Source organism: Lycium ferocissimum, chromosome 10, assembly GCF_029784015.1.
Source record: "Lycium ferocissimum isolate CSIRO_LF1 chromosome 10, AGI_CSIRO_Lferr_CH_V1, whole genome shotgun sequence".
In the NCBI taxonomy this organism is placed as follows: domain Eukaryota; kingdom Viridiplantae; phylum Streptophyta; class Magnoliopsida; order Solanales; family Solanaceae; genus Lycium; species Lycium ferocissimum.
In genome coordinates this window covers 23,382,436-23,394,449 of record NC_081351.1, presented here as the reverse complement: position 1 = coordinate 23,394,449, position 12,014 = coordinate 23,382,436, and the positions used below count along the sequence as shown (strand labels likewise).

At 34.2% G+C, this 12,014-nt stretch overlaps 1 long non-coding RNA gene across 1 annotated transcript; it reads left to right on the top strand.

Annotated features, from left to right (window-relative positions):
• The first annotated feature begins 2,759 nt into the window (after window positions 1-2,759).
• Window positions 2,760-4,409, top strand: LOC132035213 (uncharacterized). The gene is made up of 2 exons (XR_009409197.1): window positions 2,760-2,993; window positions 4,040-4,409. It is a non-coding gene; the product is annotated as an uncharacterized LOC132035213 (long non-coding RNA).
• Window positions 4,410-12,014: the final 7,605 nt, after the last annotated feature.

Below are 12,014 nucleotides of genomic sequence, written 5' to 3'. Positions count from 1 at the left end.
TGTCGAGGTGTTATATGGCGTTCCCGTGGATGGCCACCCATTGGTGTAGAGTAATGTTAAAAATATAACTAAATCAACGTGGCGGGAATTGATGTACGACCTTACTAGTTGGTTGCCCGGAGAAGAAGCAATTATAGGTAATAGCTTGTTGGTAATAACACAATTATCTAATCATTTAAAACCTTGATTGCCAGGAATGATATTATTGATGAACACACCGACGAGGCTAAGGTACAAAAGAGGGTCGGGGTTGTACCGCTTTGGTTGATTAGTGGCACTATTCCCCGATAATGCGGTTCAAAGCTTAGTTTACACTTTTGCTATGACATAATAGACCTTGATGCAATAGGCGGTAAAGCTTGGGGAGCAGCAGCATTATCATACTTGTACAGTTGTCTAATCCAACTACAACCTTCCTCATGCCGCTTGCAAATAACCTTCCAAAATGTACCTTTGGCTTGATCTGTTTTAAATTCTTTTTTGTGGGCTATATTATAGAGTCTCACCGCACCTTTCATTTGCTTCTGTCGTGAAATAACATACCTATTTGCATGTACAAGAAAAAATATCAACTCCTAATTACACCAATTAAAATCACAAAATTCAAAAATAATATATTATTAAAAAATTAGTCGCACCAAACTAACCTGATTTGATAACTTTAGGATTACTGGAATTCCAAAGTGCAGCCAATGAACCGTTATCTCTCATGTATGCAAAATCTTTCTGATTTCTACTTCTTCCGTATTATCCAAATATGGGATCACATTTGAATGATAATTAACACTAAGATTACGGGGACCGCAACATCTTCATCGAATCGTCACCGTTGCGTACGATTGATCATCGTCCGTCCCTTCATGATCTAATGGACTATCGCTATCCGACTCATTTATTATATCATTAGCTAAATCATTATTGCTCACAATTTGTGTGGCCGAGTCAATGTGGGGTTATCTTCAAAATCGTTATACCTATAAATAAGAAAAATTCATAGAATTTACAAGTCAAATACAATTATACAATCCATGAATAAAGTGAATAAAATATGATTATATTTACCTATCAGCGTCCAATTCACTTGACCAAGATGTGAAGGCGTCGTACATTACAATTCAAATTATCCAACTGCATAGTAGCATTACTTGGTCCACCCGTCTCACGATTCTGTCCACTCCAATCAAAGTTATGATCGTGCGTTGAAGCCATACCATCATATTGTGTACCATAATTAGTTGTATCATTTGACTGACTACCAAATCCTACAATTGTTTGTTGTTGAACTACACCCCTTGAAAAACCAATATTCAAACTTGGGAGATAGGTAGTACCTCCAAAATCGAACTCATTGTCGGTCGGTACTTCGACCTGGTAGAGCGTTGAATCGTAGCATACATGTCGTTACGTCGCTATGCATATGTGATTTTTAAAAAATCTCGGACAACGAAGAAATGACGATAAAGATTCATCGTCCGTAATTGGCATCTCACCATAAATTGGTGAACCATTGGCTATAAATGAACTTGGACATCGTTCGGTTATAACCACCGATAGTTCAGGATCATTTACGAACATTTTACTCCTTAAGACGTGTTGCAGACGATCATATTTTAGGGAAATTGGAAACCTTTGCCCTATTTCGGGACCACGGGCCGTATCTAACCGAACCTCGCTTACACAACTTCACCACCCCAAAATAAATACACTTTGACATGAGTTTCCGTCATCTTTTATGAAATATATGAGAGAAAAAATAAAAGTTGAAGGATATGAAACGTATAAGAGAAAAACAATAGATGAAAGATATGAGATGGATAAAAGAAAATTGAAAGACGAAGGATATACCGTAGGTAAAGATAGGACAATATTTATAAACGGAGAAAAGTAAAAAATTTCGCAAATTAAGTCACGAAATGTAAAAGATATTATTTTGATAACTATTCAATGCTCGTAATTACGAAACTGATTGAACCAACAGAAATGAACAAAAAATAAAATTAAAACCATAGCGATATGGAGAGCAGAAAATCGGTAAAAAAGAAGAAGGGGTTTTTCGTTATATACCTGCGAAATGGAACAAAACATTTCGTTGGTATATAAACGAAAAAAAAAAAAAATTATTTTCCTATTTCGTTTTTATATAAATGAAATATATATAAAAAAAAATATTTATCCTATTTCATTGGTATATGAATGAAATACAAATACATATATATACATATATATTTTCCTATTTCGTTTTTATATAAACGAAATACAAAAAAAAGAAAAAGTTTTATCCTATTTCGTTCATATACCAACGAAATACAAAAAAAAAAAAAAATTATATTTTCTTATTTCGTTTTTATATAAACGAAATAAAAAAAAATATTTATTTCGTTTTTTTATAAACGAAATACAAAATATTTATCCTATTTCGTTGGACTACCAACGAAATACAAAAAAAAAAAATTATATTTTCCTATATCGTTTTTGTATGAACGAAATAAAAAAAATAATATTTATTTCGTTTTTTTATAAACGAAATACAATTTTTTTTTTTATCCTATTTCGTTGGACTACCAACGAAATACAAAAAAAATAAAATATTATTTGTTACATTTCGCTACAAGTGTAGCGAAATGCAACCGGACCGGAACAGTAGTCATGGGTATTTCGTTGGATAACCAACAAAATACCCATTTTGGTATATAAAAAAAAAACGCATTCTATTTTGAACTATTAGCTCCAAAAACAAGCCATTTTGGCTCCGGACTCAGATATTTCTAGTCTTCCCCCTTTCTCCTCAGCTACTCATTCAAATCACATTTGAAGTATGTATCGTGTACAAATTCCTATATATAACCTTATACCTACCACAGGCTCCTCACAATTATTTTCTTATCTACAGCTCTCATACATACCATTCTCTTTGAGTGAAACAAAAATGATGGGGCGTTCAATGCGTTTGTTTGCAACTGTGTTACTCTTGCTAATGGTTGTCTTTGCCACTGGTAAAATCCTGTCTTGTTCTTTCTTAGTTTTCACAATCTTTGATTTTTTTTTTTTTTTCCATTTGCTTAGTAGATTTGTGAACCAAAACTTTTTACTCTGTCTTGATGGAAAAAATGGTATGAAGTATGAACTCTCTTTCTGATTTGCTAAAAAAAGAGTTACACTCTTTACGAAACTAAGCAGTAAGTAAAATAATATTAATTCTTCATCCAGTACTAAATGAAACTCTCAATCTCGAGCTCATATGTCCATATTTCACACTTGCAAACATGCTTCCAAAAGTACTCGATTATTTACGTTGTTATGTAAATATTTTCTTATATTGTGAGACCATTCATAGGATATTTACATACGTAAGTCTCATTTCTTTAAAATGTGAGATCTATAATTTTAAAAATAAGACAAACTAATTATTATAATAGATAAAGGTCAATTGATAGTTAAACATGTGCTACACAGACAATATATACTCTATTAACTTAAGCTCGTGGTAAAATGTAAGTTTAAAGTTAAAACTATTTCTAAATATTAAAGCTATCATTATGTATTGGACAAACTAAGCATGAAAATAAGTAACATAAAGGGTTTGCTTGATATGGAGGAAAACATTTTTAAAAAAAACTATTTTCGAATTTTCTTATGTTCGGTTGGTCAAAATTTTTGGAAACATTTTCTCTATAAAAACAAGTTACTCAAGAAAAATGACTTTCCTAGTGGAAGCAGGAAAAAGCAAGTTTAATGACGTTACGTTGGTTGTTACCCCATCTCCAACGCACCTCATCTTACTCCCACCCCGTAGCCCTCCCACCACCCCACTCCCCTATCCCCCAACTCAGCCTCCCATAATATTTGTGTAGATTAGATACAATTTTTTGTTTAAGCTACGAAACACAAAAATAAGTAAAACCACTCATTTTCATCGAATACATTTTACCAGAAAACATTATTCATGGAAAACATTTTCCTTCGTGCAGCACATCAAAAATGGAATAATATTTTTTTAACGAAATTTATAAGTCTTGTTGCTTCTTAATCTTCTTGGGAGAGATAGGGACCGCAGAGGCAAGGAGCTGTGAGTGAGCTAGCCAAAGGTTCAAAGGATTGTGTACCAGAAACAGCGACTGTGCATCTTTTTGCAACATTGAAGGCTTCCCTAATGGCAAATGCAAAGGCTTTCGACGTCGTTGCTTTTGTACCAGAAATTGTTAAATATATCTATCTAATGGAGTAATTAAGTATGTGAAATGAGAATAACGTGCGTTCAATATGTTTAGCACGAAGTATTAAGTACTGTTATTAAGGTTGAATGTACTACTTTTAGTATTTGATTATGTTGAAAGCTACTCCTCTTGTCCCAATTTGTATGAGGGTATTGATTGGGCATGGAATATAAGAATGAAAGGAAGATTTTTGTATGGGTATAAATCATTTCATTAAGGGTAAAATGAGTACATTAAAGATAAATTGTTACTAAACATAGAAAGATGTCATTCTTTTTAAGCGGGGGTAAGTCTCATATACACTCTGTTTCTCCTGTGTCATAACTTGTGGGATTATATCGGGTATATTGTTGTCATTCTATTTGGAACTGACTAAAAAGAAAAGAGTGTCACATAAATAGGGACGGAGAGAGTACTTGTATTTGTTGTTCCTATGGAGACTTTTTTTAAGCTAATGTTGTTTGTTGAATTGTGTGTGAACATCTCAACTAAAAGTTTAAAGGTTAGAGAGAACACGTTTTTATTTATTTAATTATATTCTCAACAAGCCCCTTACGTGTGGGCCTGATTCTTCTTTTTATGTGCCAAACACATTGAAATTCTTTTTGATAATGGGGTGATGATGAGATTCGATCTCACAACCTTTCTTGCTCCGATCTCTGAAGTGTTTGAGCGAAATGTCTTTAACGGTTTAAGCTTTCAGATGAGGTTGTCACATATTTCAATAGTGTTAGCACGAGAACAAAAATGCTTTATTCAAATAAATTTATAGGATTAAATATGTACAAAAAGTATATATATATAGGACAACTTCACACCTACTTTTAAACTTAAGAGCACTTATCTGATCATTTTCTAGCGCTTATATAATCCAGTTTAACTAAGAAAATTAGCAAATAGACTCTCGAGAACAACTACAGTAAATTTGGGATGACCATTTAAATTAACTCGGCTAAGAAGTTCAGAAACTTTTTGATCTATTCCATTAAAAAACAACAACAAACTAAGGCATAAATAAATTAAAGTTGCAAAAGACGTGAGTATAGAGTTATTTCACGAGCTTTGTGCGGTTAGTTTTCATGAAATTCTGATGAACTAAATAGTTTTCAGAATGTGAAAGACCTTAATTTCATACAAGGGATTCTACCTTTATTTTTTCGTATTATTATAAACATTATTTGGTTTTAAACCTACCTGATGGGATTATACTGCATGTGTTGTTATTGTTTGCTATTATTTGGTTTTAAAATTTAAATTGAATAAACGAAACATGTTGATCAACTTATTTTTTTTTTATTTTTTTTTTTTATGTATAAAAAGAAAGATAAGCGATTATTTTGAGAATCATCTTATAATTAGTTTATGAATTTGCTATGTTGTGTTATTACTACACTGTAATTACTATCTGAATAATTACACAGTTGTGTTTACAGACAATCTTAGTAAAGATACACATTTGGTGTTCCAAATCAACAATTATGAGTATTATTATAAATAAATCGCAATTTCAGATTAGGCAAACTCAAGAAAATATGAATCAAGTGAAGAATTAATACTAACAATTAGCAAAGAAGGGGATTTCTTGTTCTGGGGTGTGCATTTAATTTTTCAATTTTTTATCTTTTGGTTCGATTTAAGTTTTTGAACACCCTATTTCTTTCTTTCCTTTTCGTTTCTCTACTTCTCACTATGTCATGTCAGCCGTTATAGAATATATCGATTCACCATCATCATTACAGAAAACTCATTTGCACAATCAAGATGTAACGAACCCAAATTCTTAACACGTCTAACAACTTGTATTAATCCAAACACAGTAACAATACAATAACGATTCTTAAATAACAATAGAAATGCGAAGTGAAATACAAAGGATAGAAAGAAGGAGATGAGAATCGGAGAATACGAGAATGGGGATGAGAAGAAGCAGACTTTTGAGTTTAGACTCAACAATATTCGCCTAACCGCAATTGCTCTTATCCGACACTATTTATCATCCTAGATCCCAAAATAACCACTTAATATGGTGTTGGGGTGCATTTCGAGGCTTCTATGTAATATTTCCACCGGTCCATTTATTAAAAAGCTTGGTTGGGCCCAATCGATAACAATACTCCCCTCAATAAGAACCTTGTCCTCAAGGTTCGAGTAGAGTAACACTAATATCATAGCGCCCAAGGCCCATATGCATACCATAGAGAAACCACCAGTACAATATTCTATAATGACAAGAGTGTGTGTAGAGATGTTCCAAGAGTCCACGACGTCAACCTTTGAGTGGAATATGCAGACTAGAATCAAAACCAAGGAAAATGCTCGGCTTATACCTTGCTCCCTAAACCATAACAGAAATTTCGTATGGCATAATGCCATTCCAAGCCCCATTTCCATGTTCACATTCTCAAGCAACATTAGGACCTCAGGAACATGATGTTGAAGCAAATCAAAAAGCATTCCAGCAGCCATACTATAAGCTTTAGCCAAGGGAAACTGTCTCTTTTCCCACTTTATCTGTAGCATAAAAAGTCCTGAAAATTGTGCGGGCTGACGGAAAAAGATCCATACGCATTCTACACTGCTATAGTAGCTTTCAAGTGTATCACTTGGCAAACACCACCAATAGCTGTAATAATGAACTTCAGCAGGGATCCATCGAGAACGGGAGTCAAAAATCGATCTAAAGACAGCAAAAGCTCATGAAATATCAAACTCTTTAACGAATCACCAACTGTTTTATCCATAATACCTGTGAATATTTCGTCATAAACTCTTAGAACTCTATAAAATACAGTCAGCTTGAATTCCAAAAGATCCTCACTCAAGTTTTTAACGCCTTCTGGCCAAAAACCTCCTGAAGCACCCATGTAGATGTAATTCGACCAAAGAAATGAGTCCTTTAACATTTTCAGCATAGTGAACCAGCAAAGAAATGCTCTGTAATTCAGAGGTATAGCAAGTTCTAAGACACTCATAAAGGAACTCATTATTTGTCTTAATTTGGCTAGACTACTCTTCTCTTCCATATTTTTAAAAACTACCTTCAAGTTTTGTTCACAGTGCCTGTAGAAGGAAAAGAGAGCTGCAATGTTTTCTACAATGCATTCAAGAGCACAAACAAAAGCCGATAGAAAATGAGCTCTTCCACCCCGTTGCCTCATAGAAAGTAATAGCCCTTGTGCAACGCTCTTTATAGTTCTAGATGTAACTTCAAAGAATGGGCAACTTTCCAACAACCCAAGTGATTCTCCAGTAAAAGCATTCCCCACCAAACACACGAGCACCTCGGCTCGTCCAATTTCCATTGCACAAACACATAAACCAAAATGCAATGACATATTAGAATCATTATTAAGAACAAAACCAACATAGTAATTCGGTAGGTGCACAAGAACCCCATTTGACTTAAACTCCTCAGGAACCTTTTGATAGACAATTAGGAGTATCTTATGCAAGCGAAACTGGAAGAATGTGCCTGAGTTAGGGCTTAAACTAAATGTAGTTACTACATGAAAGATGAGGTGATATGGCATCTGAATGGAGGAAAGTAAAGTGTCACCCAAGTAAATCAAATTGTCCATGTGAGCAGCTGGTTTCACTCTAAGCTCCTGCAAGTGTATCGAAGTACTCTTGTCTTGTCTAATTTTCCTTAATGCAGCGCATTGGAAACCCCACACCTCATAGAGATCAGAAATGCCAATATTTTCTCCAAGCCTCGCATAGAACATTACTTCACTGACAACAGGAGACAACGCAAACTCAAATTTAAATGTACTATCTTCGTTGAAAAATACTGAGTCAAAAATAATGTCAACTGACCCAAGGATATATTGCAACAAATTTAGCCTAATCAGAGAATCGGATTGTTTAAGATCCTTCAAATAATTGTGTCTCCTCATTTTAGCAGCTTCAGATGGCAATATAAGTTGTGGTCTCTGACCAGTGTCACCATTTGCATAAATGAACGTTGTGCAAGGTAGAATATATCTTTAAAGACTTCCTTTAAATTTGGTTCACAATTAGTACGTAAAGTCATTATAAATGCAATATAAGCAACAGTGCTAGTTGAGTCGTGCACCAAGCAAGTAGATAAACGAAGAGAGCTATGCGGAATTAGCTCTAAATTCCTCCTTAGTGTCATAGAGCATACCGGGAAGTACAACCAACTGCCCTATGCGTATATGTAGGAATGTCGAGTGAAGGTAAACCAGTGGGAATTTGGCTTTCCTTTGAGGAAATTCATCGAACAGGTGGTGCTCGCTACCCTCTGAACTTGGAGCCGCTTCATCTTTCTCGTCTATTGCAACATCATCTTCAGCAAATGTCTTGCTGGGGACGAGCAGAGTGTCCAAATGACCAATTGAAAGGAAGTTACCCACGGACTCTAGATTTTCTTGCTCCACTTTGAGAGTTTCTAACACCGTTGGAGGGACCTTGGAATTCTCTGTAGGGCTGGCGTTGCCATCGTCCAAATCAGAAGCAATCTCCGATCAGCCAAAGACGTATCGGCAGCCGAACTTTCTTGAGCGTCAGCCAACTTTTGGGAGCAAACAGAAAGGATGTTCTGGACGTCCTCGAGTTGTAGCAAATCCATGACCCTAGCATTCACTGTAGGAAAAAGGTAGAAACGAGAGGCATCCATGGAGGAGGAGGAGCAATGAAAGCACCAATGTAACGAACCAAATTCTTAACACGTCTAACAACTTGTATTAATCCAAACACAGTAGCAATACAATAACGATTCTGGAAATAACAATAGAAATCTGACTGAAATACAAAGGATAGAAAGAAGGAGATGAGAATCAGAGATACTGAGAATGGGGATGAGAAGAAGCAGACTTTTGAGTTTAGACTCAACAATATTCGCCTAACCGCAATTGCTCTTATCCGACACTATTTATCAGTCTAGATCCCAAAATAACCACTTAATATGGTGTTGGGCTGTTTCTGCCTGAGGCTTCTATGTAATATTTTCACTGGTCCATTTATTAAAGGAAAATTCTTTGTGGCCATTTATCTCTACACTTATTTATGAATAATAACTATCTTATTTTTTATTTAATTTTTATAGCTTTATTTTTCAAAAATTACATTTCATAACTCATCCGATAAACTTTTGAAATACATTACCTTTCTATTCTCTCTCACTACATATTTAACATTTATCATCTTATATGCTCCCCAAAAATTCTCTCTATCTCTCTCCTTCCCCTCGGCTGTAGCCTCCACGATAACAATACCTCTTTCTCTCCCTCTCCTTCACACCGGAGATCCGACGCTCCAATTCCCTGGAAATTCGAGATCCAACACTCAGATCTGACGCTCCCAGATCTCGTTTTCCACCACAACGCCGCCGACAGTACCAGTAACTTATATATTTAAGTATGAGTTGAATTTACTAAATGATGATGGAAATGCATCATGGTCATCATTGTTGTTGTTATTTGGATTGGTGTACCACGTTTCATTGTTGTAATGATTGATTGATTCCATAACTGAAGATTGGATCTTTGAAATTTGATGATGATGGTGATGACGATGTGGCAGCGATGTAAAAGGCGAAACGGGTGGTGTTAAAGTGGATTCGAGGTGAGGTAATAGTTGGTGTATCAATTTGTGAGTTTTTTTCGTTGAGACATTTTGCCGAAACGGGTTGTGAGGCGAAGAATTAGAAAGGTTTGAGGATGCAGTAATGGTCATTTTTTTAGTGAGGAAGATGATTTTCATTTTGTATTTCGTTATATTTCAATGTATTCATTTTTTTTGTGTTTAAATATAGTGAATGTTCCAAATATAGAGCCTCATTTTTACTCTACTTTGTTGGGTTTCATTTTGTATTTCGTTATATTATAATGCATTCATCTTTTTTTTTTTTTTTTTTTTTTTTTTTGTAAATATAGCGAATGTTCCAAATATAGAGCCAAATTTACTCTATCATGTCTCGCGTTCTTTGTATTTCTACGTATTTCATAATATCGAAATACACGTGTTCTTTGTATTTCTACGTATTTCATAACTAGTGTCCTATTATGGAAGTTATGCGTGATTTATGGGAAAATTTAATTTGATTTCCGTATTTTTAAAAAAATGTCATTCCAAAAATAGAGCTTAAATTTACGCAAAAAATAGAGCCTAAATTTAATTTGATTTGTGAAGTATGGTTGATTTAATTTAACTTACTATTTAAAAACGAAAAAGAATATTATGTTAAAAAATATGGCCTATTTTTTCTCTCGTATTGTTTTTAAAAAAATATGTTCAAAAATAGAGCCTAAATTTATCTAACGTGTTTTGTATTTCTCTGTATTTCGCTATATTTCTTTATCGTATTTCAAAATCAGCGATACGATTGAAATACGAATAAAAGTTAGCGAATTGTAAATTCTCGATTTGTAAGCTTATAACTAAAAAGCCTATTAAAAGGTGAAATTATTTTGTGTAAGTTTACTTTTATTAAGTACCGGGTTCGGCCCATTTATAACACAAGACAAAGGAGCTGTTACGAGCAAAGAGAAGAGAAGAGCTTTTGGGCTATTTGAAAAAGTGGGATCAGACATTTACTCGTCCCAGGCCTAAAAATTTCATCACTTATCAGCTAAACAAAATTCAGCTCAACCGTTGGCTTCATCACAACCATCCAAAATTGATAAATTGACTTAGACCACGTGATCAAACATAATTGATCGACAAGCACACCTGGATAGTGATTGAAAAATTCCATTCCAACAAGTACATTATAAAGGAATAGCTTAGTAGCCAATATAAATTAGACAAAATTGTATAAGATTATTGATTATTTTTTTATTTTAAGTCAATAGTGATGTATTTATAGGTATTGCCTTTCAATGCAATAAACAAGCAGAAAATTAAATATCCCAAATCTCAGTTAAATCTTTCATGGTATTAGAGCAAAAGCATTAATAATCTCCTTCATCAAATTCATATTCGTTTACAACCATGCCTAATAACACTAATCAGGAAACTACTCCTACTGGTTCTCAGAGCTCTGATGCTCCAGGAATGACTTTGACAAACAATCCATTTGATGGAAGAGTATATTATGGGTGGAAGAGGACTGTCCATATTGCCCTATCTGCTAAGACAAAATTGGTTTTTATAATAGGTGCATACACTGCACCAGATCTGGATTCCAATGAATATTAACCATGGAACAGATGTAATGATTTGGTTACATCATGGTTGTTGAATTCACTATCAAGGGACATAGCAGAATGTGATATATTTCAGATCTGTAAATGAATTCTGGACAAGTCTTGAACACATGTTTTAGTCACGTTCAATCAGTTTTTCTGCTTCCACTACAAGGAGACGCTTGTAAGTTTTATATTTAATGTTTTATGCACAATCTATTTTGTGTAGATTTACATACCCTTTCAATCACAAAATTCATTTTTTATATTCTCAAACATCATGCACAATCAAAATAAGACACATAAAATAAAATGAAAAGGACATCTTTAGCAATTATTAGTACTAGCAAGACCATGTAAGACCATAGGTACCAAGATATTTCTAGTCTCCCCCCTTTCTGCTCAACCACTCATTCATTTTACATTAAAGTATGTGTGATGAACAAATTCCTATATATAACCCTATACCCACCATAGTCTCCTCACAATAATTTTCTTATCTTCAGCTCTAATATCCACCATTTTCTTTGAGTGAAACAAAAATGATGGGGCGCTCAATGCGTTTGTTTGCAACTGTGTTACTCTTGCTTATGGTTGTCTTTGCCACCGGGAAAAATTCTTCTAGTTTTTTTCCCATATATATTTAATAGCT